Here is a 13,074-nt window from a genome sequence, read left to right as displayed (position 1 = left end):
TTCTCGCTGTCGCTTGGAACTCAGGGCCACAGCACAACAACAACAGAGACGTCCGTGAGAAGAGCTACACCTCGACGCAGGAAAAGTATGTTCCGCTAAATCTTTTCGACCGCTCGGGCTGTCACTGTCGTCTCTAGTTAAATCTGCATGGCGTGTTTCTGCATAATTTACATGTTCTGAAAGATCAAGGGAGTATGTTAGTTTCAGAATGTTTAAAATGCATTGTCAGATGTGTGGTTCGAACCCACGCTCCCTTACGGGAACCAGAGCTTACGTCTGGCGCCTTAGACCGCTCGGCCAATCTGACGTGCGAGGAAAGAGCTCCAGAGACTTCAATCTCTAGCAATATCTCAAAGAACCTCGCTGCGAAACCTGTTTCTTTTTTCGGTAGGATGGAATTATGTCAGTTTTAGAAAATTTAAGACGCAATGTCAGACGTGGCGCAGGAAATGCACCCTCCCTTTCGGGAACCATTGTGGCGCGTTGGACCGCATTCTTCCGTCGTTTCCAGTTTGAACTGTAACTAGCAAAACTGTATTTAGTAATAGGAGCATTTTCACAATGATGCAAAGAAAACTAGATATTAGCCAACGGCAAATAAGGCCGTTTCCTAGCAACAGCCACGCTGTTCATTACGCACTCGTGGGAAGCCAATGAAATACTTCCCGTGAGGCTCAAACTGTCGTCCTTCAATTTACAATACTTAGGCACTGCCCCGGTGGTACCGACGCGTACATACTGAAACGTCTTTGGATCGTCAGTGAGTACTTCATATTAGAAATTTCGTGTTCGCCCTGATGTGCATTAAAGGGCAGATTCTTCAGTAAAAGTTAGTTCTGCGCTCAGTTTCAGTATATGGCGCTAGCAGCACCAGGAAAACGGGTTCAGATGTGCTCGCCTTCCACTCGGCGTTGAGCGTCTACAGCGAGATTGCCTTCGGCCTCTGGCGCCAGGAGGGAAGGCGACACATCACGGCGCAAGCAGCGCGTAGCAGAAGGCGGTGGTGGTGTGTCGGTCAGCATGGTTGCTTCCCAAGTAGCTGGTCCGGGTTCGAAACCCGGACACCGCACGGAAGTTGTCTTCTTTACTCCGGAGAGTGTTTCCAACGCTCGCGATCGTCGAATTTCCCAACTGTCGTGTTACGAACGGTTTTCCTTCGCCACTCGTCCCGCTCCGCATAGGCTAGTGCAGATTGCAATTCACAGCATCGTGTGTCCCCATGTGTCGACTTGTCTCGACTTTGCTCGGCTGACGCGAAAGCTGACGCTTGCAAATGGGCGTATATGTAGAGGACAGGCGCTAGAAACGACTGGGAGAGACCAACTCGACAAACGCACAACGGACCCTTTCATTTGACTGTGGCCGCAGGTTCGCGAATTTGCGTCCCGAGAGGCAAGAGAGGGGTCAGCGTGCTGGATCGTATCATTACCTCGCAGCAACACCGAAAACTAAGGGAAAAGGAAAATTAAAGAATCCAACAGCACGCAGACTTCCTAGTTAGCCACCGAGCCGTGTACTAAGCACGTAAGATCGCTCCTTAACTTCGGTGATCGGACGAGAACCCGTGTCGTCAGCGTGGCACACAAGTCGGCGAGAACGTTTCCAGACGTGTGGACATCTTAGTCCTTGTACAGATCACTTGGGATTTGCCTGGCAGTCTCTCGCGCTGCCTTTTTGGGAAGCAATATGGAATAGCCCTTGGTGGGATCTAACCCATAGCCTTCCCGTTGTTAGCATGACACACTAACTTAGTGAGCTTACTGCCCACGCAATACGGCCGCTTCAGAACTCCAGCACCTGAGCCACCGTTTCATCTATCTTTAGTAAGGAATTTCGATTCATTTAAACACGTATGCGTTGCTGTTGAGGTTTTCTCGCTGTCGCTTGGAACTCAGGGCCACAGCACAACAACAACAGAGACGTCCGTGAGAAGAGCTACACCTCGACGCAGGAAAAGTATGTTCCGCTAAATCTTTTCGACCGCTCGGGCTGTCACTGTCGTCTCTAGTTAAATCTGCATGGCGTGTTTCTGCATAATTTACATGTTCTGAAAGATCAAGGGAGTATGTTAGTTTCAGAATGTTTAAAATGCATTGTCAGATGTGTGGTTCGAACCCACGCTCCCTTACGGGAACCAGAGCTTACGTCTGGCGCCTTAGACCGCTCGGCCAATCTGACGTGCGAGGAAAGAGCTCCAGAGACTTCAATCTCTAGCAATATCTCAAAGAACCTCGCTGCGAAACCTGTTTCTTTTTTCGGTAGGATGGAATTATGTCAGTTTTAGAAAATTTAAGACGCAATGTCAGACGTGGCGCAGGAAATGCACCCTCCCTTTCGGGAACCATTGTGGCGCGTTGGACCGCATTCTTCCGTCGTTTCCAGTTTCAACTGTAACTAGCAAAACTGTATTTAGTAATAGGAGCATTTTCACAATGATGCAAAGAAAACTAGATATTAGCCAACGGCAAATAAGGCCGTTTCCTAGCAACAGCCACGCTGTTCATTACGCACTCGTGGGAAGCCAATGAAATACTTCCCGTGAGGCTCAAACTGTCGTCCTTCAATTTACAATACTTAGGCACTGCCCCGGTGGTACCGACGCGTACATACTGAAACGTCTTTGGATCGTCAGTGAGTACTTCATATTAGAAATTTCGTGTTCGCCCTGATGTGCATTAAAGGGCAGATTCTTCAGTAAAAGTTAGTTCTGCGCTCAGTTTCAGTATATGGCGCTAGCAGCACCAGGAAAACGGGTTCAGATGTGCTCGCCTTCCACTCGGCGTTGAGCGTCTACAGCGAGATTGCCTTCGGCCTCTGGCGCCAGGAGGGAAGGCGACACATCACGGCGCAAGCAGCGCGTAGCAGAAGGCGGTGGTGGTGTGTCGGTCAGCATGGTTGCTTCCCAAGTAGCTGGTCCGGGTTCGAAACCCGGACACCGCACGGAAGTTGTCTTCTTTACTCCGGAGAGTGTTTCCAACGCTCGCGATCGTCGAATTTCCCAACTGTCGTGTTACGAACGGTTTTCCTTCGCCACTCGTCCCGCTCCGCATAGGCTAGTGCAGATTGCAATTCACAGCATCGTGTGTCCCCATGTGTCGACTTGTCTCGACTTTGCTCGGCTGACGCGAAAGCTGACGCTTGCAAATGGGCGTATATGTAGAGGACAGGCGCTAGAAACGACTGGGAGAGACCAACTCGACAAACGCACAACGGACCCTTTCATTTGACTGTGGCCGCAGGTTCGCGAATTTGCGTCCCGAGAGGCAAGAGAGGGGTCAGCGTGCTGGACCGTATCATTACCTCGCAGCAACACCGAAAACTAAGGGAAAAGGAAAATTAAAGAATCCAACAGCACGCAGACTTCCTAGTTAGCCACCGAGCCGTGTACTAAGCACGTAAGATCGCTCCTTAACTTCGGTGATCGGACGAGAACCCGTGTCGTCAGCGTGGCACACAAGTCGGCGAGAACGTTTCCAGACGTGTGGACATCTTAGTCCTTGTACAGATCACTTGGGATTTGCCTGGCAGTCTCTCGCGCTGCCTTTTTGGGAAGCAATATGGAATAGCCCTTGGTGGGATCTAACCCATAGCCTTCCCGTTGTTAGCATGACACACTAACTTAGTGAGCTTACTGCCCACGCAATACGGCCGCTTCAGAACTCCAGCACCTGAGCCACCGTTTCATCTATCTTTAGTAAGGAATTTCGATTCATTTAAACACGTATGCGTTGCTGTTGAGGTTTTCTCGCTGTCGCTTGGAACTCAGGGCCACAGCACAACAACAACAGAGACGTCCGTGAGAAGAGCTACACCTCGACGCAGGAAAAGTATGTTCCGCTAAATCTTTTCGACCGCTCGGGCTGTCACTGTCGTCTCTAGTTAAATCTGCATGGCGTGTTTCTGCATAATTTACATGTTCTGAAAGATCAAGGGAGTATGTTAGTTTCAGAATGTTTAAAATGCATTGTCAGATGTGTGGTTCGAACCCACGCTCCCTTACGGGAACCAGAGCTTACGTCTGGCGCCTTAGACCGCTCGGCCAATCTGACGTGCGAGGAAAGAGCTCCAGAGACTTCAATCTCTAGCAATATCTCAAAGAACCTCGCTGCGAAACCTGTTTCTTTTTTCGGTAGGATGGAATTATGTCAGTTTTAGAAAATTTAAGACGCAATGTCAGACGTGGCGCAGGAAATGCACCCTCCCTTTCGGGAACCATTGTGGCGCGTTGGACCGCATTCTTCCGTCGTTTCCAGTTTCAACTGTAACTAGCAAAACTGTATTTAGTAATAGGAGCATTTTCACAATGATGCAAAGAAAACTAGATATTAGCCAACGGCAAATAAGGCCGTTTCCTAGCAACAGCCACGCTGTTCATTACGCACTCGTGGGAAGCCAATGAAATACTTCCCGTGAGGCTCAAACTGTCGTCCTTCAATTTACAATACTTAGGCACTGCCCCGGTGGTACCGACGCGTACATACTGAAACGTCTTTGGATCGTCAGTGAGTACTTCATATTAGAAATTTCGTGTTCGCCCTGATGTGCATTAAAGGGCAGATTCTTCAGTAAAAGTTAGTTCTGCGCTCAGTTTCAGTATATGGCGCTAGCAGCACCAGGAAAACGGGTTCAGATGTGCTCGCCTTCCACTCGGCGTTGAGCGTCTACAGCGAGATTGCCTTCGGCCTCTGGCGCCAGGAGGGAAGGCGACACATCACGGCGCAAGCAGCGCGTAGCAGAAGGCGGTGGTGGTGTGTCGGTCAGCATGGTTGCTTCCCAAGTAGCTGGTCCGGGTTCGAAACCCGGACACCGCACGGAAGTTGTCTTCTTTACTCCGGAGAGTGTTTCCAACGCTCGCGATCGTCGAATTTCCCAACTGTCGTGTTACGAACGGTTTTCCTTCGCCACTCGTCCCGCTCCGCATAGGCTAGTGCAGATTGCAATTCACAGCATCGTGTGTCCCCATGTGTCGACTTGTCTCGACTTTGCTCGGCTGACGCGAAAGCTGACGCTTGCAAATGGGCGTATATGTAGAGGACAGGCGCTAGAAACGACTGGGAGAGACCAACTCGACAAACGCACAACGGACCCTTTCATTTGACTGTGGCCGCAGGTTCGCGAATTTGCGTCCCGAGAGGCAAGAGAGGGGTCAGCGTGCTGGACCGTATCATTACCTCGCAGCAACACCGAAAACTAAGGGAAAAGGAAAATTAAAGAATCCAACAGCACGCAGACTTCCTAGTTAGCCACCGAGCCGTGTACTAAGCACGTAAGATCGCTCCTTAACTTCGGTGATCGGACGAGAACCCGTGTCGTCAGCGTGGCACACAAGTCGGCGAGAACGTTTCCAGACGTGTGGACATCTTAGTCCTTGTACAGATCACTTGGGATTTGCCTGGCAGTCTCTCGCGCTGCCTTTTTGGGAAGCAATATGGAATAGCCCTTGGTGGGATCTAACCCATAGCCTTCCCGTTGTTAGCATGACACACTAACTTAGTGAGCTTACTGCCCACGCAATACGGCCGCTTCAGAACTCCAGCACCTGAGCCACCGTTTCATCTATCTTTAGTAAGGAATTTCGATTCATTTAAACACGTATGCGTTGCTGTTGAGGTTTTCTCGCTGTCGCTTGGAACTCAGGGCCACAGCACAACAACAACAGAGACGTCCGTGAGAAGAGCTACACCTCGACGCAGGAAAAGTATGTTCCGCTAAATCTTTTCGACCGCTCGGGCTGTCACTGTCGTCTCTAGTTAAATCTGCATGGCGTGTTTCTGCATAATTTACATGTTCTGAAAGATCAAGGGAGTATGTTAGTTTCAGAATGTTTAAAATGCATTGTCAGATGTGTGGTTCGAACCCACGCTCCCTTACGGGAACCAGAGCTTACGTCTGGCGCCTTAGACCGCTCGGCCAATCTGACGTGCGAGGAAAGAGCTCCAGAGACTTCAATCTCTAGCAATATCTCAAAGAACCTCGCTGCGAAACCTGTTTCTTTTTTCGGTAGGATGGAATTATGTCAGTTTTAGAAAATTTAAGACGCAATGTCAGACGTGGCGCAGGAAATGCACCCTCCCTTTCGGGAACCATTGTGGCGCGTTGGACCGCATTCTTCCGTCGTTTCCAGTTTGAACTGTAACTAGCAAAACTGTATTTAGTAATAGGAGCATTTTCACAATGATGCAAAGAAAACTAGATATTAGCCAACGGCAAATAAGGCCGTTTCCTAGCAACAGCCACGCTGTTCATTACGCACTCGTGGGAAGCCAATGAAATACTTCCCGTGAGGCTCAAACTGTCGTCCTTCAATTTACAATACTTAGGCACTGCCCCGGTGGTACCGACGCGTACATACTGAAACGTCTTTGGATCGTCAGTGAGTACTTCATATTAGAAATTTCGTGTTCGCCCTGATGTGCATTAAAGGGCAGATTCTTCAGTAAAAGTTAGTTCTGCGCTCAGTTTCAGTATATGGCGCTAGCAGCACCAGGAAAACGGGTTCAGATGTGCTCGCCTTCCACTCGGCGTTGAGCGTCTACAGCGAGATTGCCTTCGGCCTCTGGCGCCAGGAGGGAAGGCGACACATCACGGCGCAAGCAGCGCGTAGCAGAAGGCGGTGGTGGTGTGTCGGTCAGCATGGTTGCTTCCCAAGTAGCTGGTCCGGGTTCGAAACCCGGACACCGCACGGAAGTTGTCTTCTTTACTCCGGAGAGTGTTTCCAACGCTCGCGATCGTCGAATTTCCCAACTGTCGTGTTACGAACGGTTTTCCTTCGCCACTCGTCCCGCTCCGCATAGGCTAGTGCAGATTGCAATTCACAGCATCGTGTGTCCCCATGTGTCGACTTGTCTCGACTTTGCTCGGCTGACGCGAAAGCTGACGCTTGCAAATGGGCGTATATGTAGAGGACAGGCGCTAGAAACGACTGGGAGAGACCAACTCGACAAACGCACCGCACAACGGACCCTTTCATTTGACTGTGGCCGCAGGTTCGCGAATTTGCGTCCCGAGAGGCAAGAGAGGGGCAGCGTGCTGGACCGTATCATTACCTCGCAGCAACACCGAAAACTAAGGGAAAAGGAAAATTAAAGAATCCAACAGCACGCAGACTTCCTAGTTAGCCACCGAGCCGTGTACTAAGCACGTAAGATCGCTCCTTAACTTCGGTGATCGGACGAGAACCCGTGTCGTCAGCGTGGCACACAAGTCGGCGAGAACGTTTCCAGACGTGTGGACATCTTAGTCCTTGTACAGATCACTTGGGATTTGCCTGGCAGTCTCTCGCGCTGCCTTTTTGGGAAGCAATATGGAATAGCCCTTGGTGGGATCTAACCCATAGCCTTCCCGTTGTTAGCATGACACACTAACTTAGTGAGCTTACTGCCCACGCAATACGGCCGCTTCAGAACTCCAGCACCTGAGCCACCGTTTCATCTATCTTTAGTAAGGAATTTCGATTCATTTAAACACGTATGCGTTGCTGTTGAGGTTTTCTCGCTGTCGCTTGGAACTCAGGGCCACAGCACAACAACAACAGAGACGTCCGTGAGAAGAGCTACACCTCGACGCAGGAAAAGTATGTTCCGCTAAATCTTTTCGACCGCTCGGGCTGTCACTGTCGTCTCTAGTTAAATCTGCATGGCGTGTTTCTGCATAATTTACATGTTCTGAAAGATCAAGGGAGTATGTTAGTTTCAGAATGTTTAAAATGCATTGTCAGATGTGTGGTTCTAACCCACGCTCCCTTACGGGAACCAGAGCTTACGTCTGGCGCCTTAGACCGCTCGGCCAATCTGACGTGCGAGGAAAGAGCTCCAGAGACTTCAATCTCTAGCAATATCTCAAAGAACCTCGCTGCGAAACCTGTTTCTTTTTTCGGTAGGATGGAATTATGTCAGTTTTAGAAAATTTAAGACGCAATGTCAGACGTGGCGCAGGAAATGCACCCTCCCTTTCGGGAACCATTGTGGCGCGTTGGACCGCATTCTTCCGTCGTTTCCAGTTTGAACTGTAACTAGCAAAACTGTATTTAGTAATAGGAGCATTTTCACAATGATGCAAAGAAAACTAGATATTAGCCAACGGCAAATAAGGCCGTTTCCTAGCAACAGCCACGCTGTTCATTACGCACTCGTGGGAAGCCAATGAAATACTTCCCGTGAGGCTCAAACTGTCGTCCTTCAATTTACAATACTTAGGCACTGCCCCGGTGGTACCGACGCGTACATACTGAAACGTCTTTGGATCGTCAGTGAGTACTTCATATTAGAAATTTCGTGTTCGCCCTGATGTGCATTAAAGGGCAGATTCTTCAGTAAAAGTTAGTTCTGCGCTCAGTTTCAGTATATGGCCCTAGCAGCACCAGGAAAACGGGTTCAGATGTGCTCGCCTTCCACTCGGCGTTGAGCGCCTACAGCGAGATTGCCTTCGGCCTCTGGCGCCAGGAGGGAAGGCGACACATCACGGCGCAAGCAGCGCGTAGCAGAAGGCGGTGGTGGTGTGTCGGTCAGCATGGTTGCTTCCCAAGTAGCTGGTCCGGGTTCGAAACCCGGACACCGCACGGAAGTTGTCTTCTTTACTCAGGAGAGTGTTTCCAACGCTCGCGATCGTCGAATTTCCGAACTGTCGTGTTACGAATGGTTTTCCTTCGCCCCTCGTCCCGCTCCGCGTAGGCTAGTACGGGTTGTAATTCACAGTCTCGACTTTGCTCGGCTGACGCGAAAGCTGACGCTTGCAAATGGGCGTATATGTAGAGGACAGGCGCTAGAAACGACTGGGAGAGACCAACTCGACAAACGCACAACGGACCCTTTCATTTGACTGTGGCCGCAGGTTCGCGAATTTGCGTCCCGAGAGGCAAGAGAGGGGTCAGCGTGCTGGACCGTATCATTACCTCGCAGCAACACCGAAAACTAAGGGAAAAGGAAAATTAAAGAATCCAACAGCACGCAGACTTCCTAGTTAGCCACCGAGCCGTGTACTAAGCACGTAAGATCGCTCCTTAACTTCGGTGATCGGACGAGAACCCGTGTCGTCAGCGTGGCACACAAGTCGGCGAGAACGTTTCCAGACGTGTGGACATCTTAGTCCTTGTACAGATCACTTGGGATTTGCCTGGCAGTCTCTCGCGCTGCCTTTTTGGGAAGCAATATGGAATAGCCCTTGGTGGGATCTAACCCATAGCCTTCCCGTTGTTAGCATGACACACTAACTTAGTGAGCTTACTGCCCACGCAATACGGCCGCTTCAGAACTCCAGCACCTGAGCCACCGTTTCATCTATCTTTAGTAAGGAATTTCGATTCATTTAAACACGTATGCGTTGCTGTTGAGGTTTTCTCGCTGTCGCTTGGAACTCAGGGCCACAGCACAACAACAACAGAGACGTCCGTGAGAAGAGCTACACCTCGACGCAGGAAAAGTATGTTCCGCTAAATCTTTTCGACCGCTCGGGCTGTCACTGTCGTCTCTAGTTAAATCTGCATGGCGTGTTTCTGCATAATTTACATGTTCTGAAAGATCAAGGGAGTATGTTAGTTTCAGAATGTTTAAAATGCATTGTCAGATGTGTGGTTCTAACCCACGCTCCCTTACGGGAACCAGAGCTTACGTCTGGCGCCTTAGACCGCTCGGCCAATCTGACGTGCGAGGAAAGAGCTCCAGAGACTTCAATCTCTAGCAATATCTCAAAGAACCTCGCTGCGAAACCTGTTTCTTTTTTCGGTAGGATGGAATTATGTCAGTTTTAGAAAATTTAAGACGCAATGTCAGACGTGGCGCAGGAAATGCACCCTCCCTTTCGGGAACCATTGTGGCGCGTTGGACCGCATTCTTCCGTCGTTTCCAGTTTGAACTGTAACTAGCAAAACTGTATTTAGTAATAGGAGCATTTTCACAATGATGCAAAGAAAACTAGATATTAGCCAACGGCAAATAAGGCCGTTTCCTAGCAACAGCCACGCTGTTCATTACGCACTCGTGGGAAGCCAATGAAATACTTCCCGTGAGGCTCAAACTGTCGTCCTTCAATTTACAATACTTAGGCACTGCCCCGGTGGTACCGACGCGTACATACTGAAACGTCTTTGGATCGTCAGTGAGTACTTCATATTAGAAATTTCGTGTTCGCCCTGATGTGCATTAAAGGGCAGATTCTTCAGTAAAAGTTAGTTCTGCGCTCAGTTTCAGTATATGGCCCTAGCAGCACCAGGAAAACGGGTTCAGATGTGCTCGCCTTCCACTCGGCGTTGAGCGCCTACAGCGAGATTGCCTTCGGCCTCTGGCGCCAGGAGGGAAGGCGACACATCACGGCGCAAGCAGCGCGTAGCAGAAGGCGGTGGTGGTGTGTCGGTCAGCATGGTTGCTTCCCAAGTAGCTGGTCCGGGTTCGAAACCCGGACACCGCACGGAAGTTGTCTTCTTTACTCAGGAGAGTGTTTCCAACGCTCGCGATCGTCGAATTTCCGAACTGTCGTGTTACGAATGGTTTTCCTTCGCCCCTCGTCCCGCTCCGCGTAGGCTAGTACGGGTTGTAATTCACAGTCTCGACTTTGCTCGGCTGACGCGAAAGCTGACGCTTGCAAATGGGCGTATATGTAGAGGACAGGCGCTAGAAACGACTGGGAGAGACCAACTCGACAAACGCACAACGGACCCTTTCATTTGACTGTGGCCGCAGGTTCGCGAATTTGCGTCCCGAGAGGCAAGAGAGGGGTCAGCGTGCTGGACCGTATCATTACCTCGCAGCAACACCGAAAACTAAGGGAAAAGGAAAATTAAAGAATCCAACAGCACGCAGACTTCCTAGTTAGCCACCGAGCCGTGTACTAAGCACGTAAGATCGCTCCTTAACTTCGGTGATCGGACGAGAACCCGTGTCGTTAGCGTGGCACACAAGTCGGCGAGAACGTTTCCAGACGTGTGGACATCTTAGTCCTTGTACAGATCACTTGGGATTTGCCTGGCAGTCTCTCGCGCTGCCTTTTTGGGAAGCAATATGGAATAGCCCTTGGTGGGATCTAACCCATAGCCTTCCCGTTGTTAGCATGACACACTAACTTAGTGAGCTTCCTGCCCACGCAATACGGCCGCTTCAGAACTCCAGCACCTGAGCCACCGTTTCATCTATCTTTATTAAGGCCTTTCGATTCATTTAAACACGTATGCGTTGCTGTTGAGGTTTTCTCGCTGTCGCTTGGAACCCAGGGCCACAGCACAACAACAACGGAGACGTCCGTGAGAAGAGCTACACCTCGACGCAGGAAAAGTATGTTCCGCTAAATCTTTTCGACCGCTCGGGCTGTCACTGTCGTCTCTAGTTAAATCTGCATGGCGTGTTTCTGCATAATTTACTTGTTCTGAAAGATCAAGGGAGTATGTTAGTTTCAGAATGTTTAAAATGCATTGTCAGATGTGTGGTTCGAACCCACGCTCCCTTACGGGAACCAGAGCTTAAATCTGGCGCCTTAGACCGCTCGGCCAATCTGACGTGCGAGGAAAGAGCTCCAGAGACTTCAATCTCTAGCAATATCTCAAAGAACCTCGCTGCGAAACCTGTTTCTTTTTTCGGTAGGATGGAATTATGTCAGTTTTAGAAAATTTAAGACGCAATGTCAGACGTGGCGCAGGAAATGCACCCTCCCTTTCGGGAACCATTGTGGCGCGTTGGACCGCATTCTTCCGTCGTTTCCAGTTTGAACTGTAACTAGCAAAACTGTATTTAGTAATAGGAGCATTTTCACAATGATGCAAAGAAAACTAGATATTAGCCAACGGCAAATAAGGCCGTTTCCTAGCAACAGCCACGCTGTTCATTACGCACTCGTGGGAAGCCAATGAAATACTTCCCGTGAGGCTCAAACTGTCGTCCTTCAATTTACAATACTTAGGCACTGCCCCGGTGGTACCGACGCGTACATACTGAAACGTCTTTGGATCGTCAGTGAGTACTTCATATTAGAAATTTCGTGTTCGCCCTGATGTGCATTAAAGGGCAGATTCTTCAGTAAAAGTTAGTTCTGCGCTCAGTTTCAGTATATGGCCCTAGCAGCACCAGGAAAACGGGTTCAGATGTGCTCGCCTTCCACTCGGCGTTGAGCGCCTACAGCGAGATTGCCTTCGGCCTCTGGCGCCAGGAGGGAAGGCGACACATCACGGCGCAAGCAGCGCGTAGCAGAAGGCGGTGGTGGTGTGTCGGTCAGCATGGTTGCTTCCCAAGTGGCTGGTCCGGGTTCGAAACCCGGACACCGCACGGAAGTTGTCTTCTTTACTCCGGAGAGTGTTTCCAACGCTCGCGATCGTCGAATTTCCCAACTGTCGTGTTACGAATGGTTTTCCTTCGCCACTCGTCCCGCTCCGCATAGGCTAGTGCAGATTGCAATTCACAGCATCGTGTGTCCCCATGTGTCGACTTGTCTCGACTTTGCTCGGCTGACGCGAAAGCTGACGCTTGCAAATGGGCGTATATGTAGAGGACAGGCGCTAGAAACGACTGGGAGAGACCAACTCGACAAACGCACAACGGACCCTTTCATTTGACTGTGGCCGCAGGTTCGCGAATTTGCGTCCCGAGAGGCAAGAGAGGGGTCAGCGTGCTGGACCGTATCATTACCTCGCAGCAACACCGAAAACTAAGGGAAAAGGAAAATTAAAGAATCCAACAGCACGCAGACTTCCTAGTTAGCCACCGAGCCGTGTACTAAGCACGTAAGATCGCTCCTTAACTTCGGTGATCGGACGAGAACCCGTGTCGTCAGCGTGGCACACAAGTCGGCGAGAACGTTTCCAGACGTGTGGACATCTTAGTCCTTGTACAGATCACTTGGGATTTGCCTGGCAGTCTCTCGCGCTGCCTTTTTGGGAAGCAATATGGAATAGCCCTTGGTGGGATCTAACCCATAGCCTTCCCGTTGTTAGCATGACACACTAACTTAGTGAGCTTACTGCCCACGCAATACGGCCGCTTCAGAACTCCAGCACCTGAGCCACCGTTTCATCTATCTTTAGTAAGGAATTTCGATTCATTTAAACACGTATGCGTTGCTGTTGAGGTTTTCTCGCTGTCGCTTGGAACTCAGGGC

The 13,074-nt window shown here is 50.2% G+C and overlaps 7 non-coding genes across 7 annotated transcripts; all 7 read right to left on the bottom strand.

Moving 5' to 3' along the window:
- Nucleotides 1-223: 223 nt before the first annotated feature.
- Trnal-uaa lies at nucleotides 224-307 on the bottom strand. Its single transcript has one exon. It is a non-coding gene; the product is annotated as a tRNA-Leu (tRNA).
- Nucleotides 308-2,094: 1,787 nt separating this feature from the next.
- Nucleotides 2,095-2,178, bottom strand: Trnal-uaa. The gene has a single exon. It is a non-coding gene; the product is annotated as a tRNA-Leu (tRNA).
- A 1,787-nt stretch (nucleotides 2,179-3,965) lies between these two features.
- On the bottom strand, nucleotides 3,966-4,049 carry Trnal-uaa. The gene has a single exon. It is a non-coding gene; the product is annotated as a tRNA-Leu (tRNA).
- A 1,787-nt stretch (nucleotides 4,050-5,836) lies between these two features.
- On the bottom strand, nucleotides 5,837-5,920 carry Trnal-uaa. Its single transcript has one exon. It is a non-coding gene; the product is annotated as a tRNA-Leu (tRNA).
- A 1,791-nt stretch (nucleotides 5,921-7,711) lies between these two features.
- Trnal-uaa lies at nucleotides 7,712-7,795 on the bottom strand. The gene has a single exon. It is a non-coding gene; the product is annotated as a tRNA-Leu (tRNA).
- A 1,760-nt stretch (nucleotides 7,796-9,555) lies between these two features.
- Nucleotides 9,556-9,639, bottom strand: Trnal-uaa. The gene has a single exon. It is a non-coding gene; the product is annotated as a tRNA-Leu (tRNA).
- Nucleotides 9,640-11,399: 1,760 nt separating this feature from the next.
- Nucleotides 11,400-11,483, bottom strand: Trnal-uaa. Its single transcript has one exon. It is a non-coding gene; the product is annotated as a tRNA-Leu (tRNA).
- Nucleotides 11,484-13,074: the final 1,591 nt, after the last annotated feature.

The sequence above is a fragment of the Schistocerca americana genome, chromosome 7, assembly GCF_021461395.2.
Source record: "Schistocerca americana isolate TAMUIC-IGC-003095 chromosome 7, iqSchAmer2.1, whole genome shotgun sequence".
NCBI lineage: Eukaryota > Metazoa > Arthropoda > Insecta > Orthoptera > Acrididae > Schistocerca > Schistocerca americana.
Note: the sequence above shows the minus strand (reverse complement) of the source record. Positions and strands in the feature narration are given on the sequence as shown.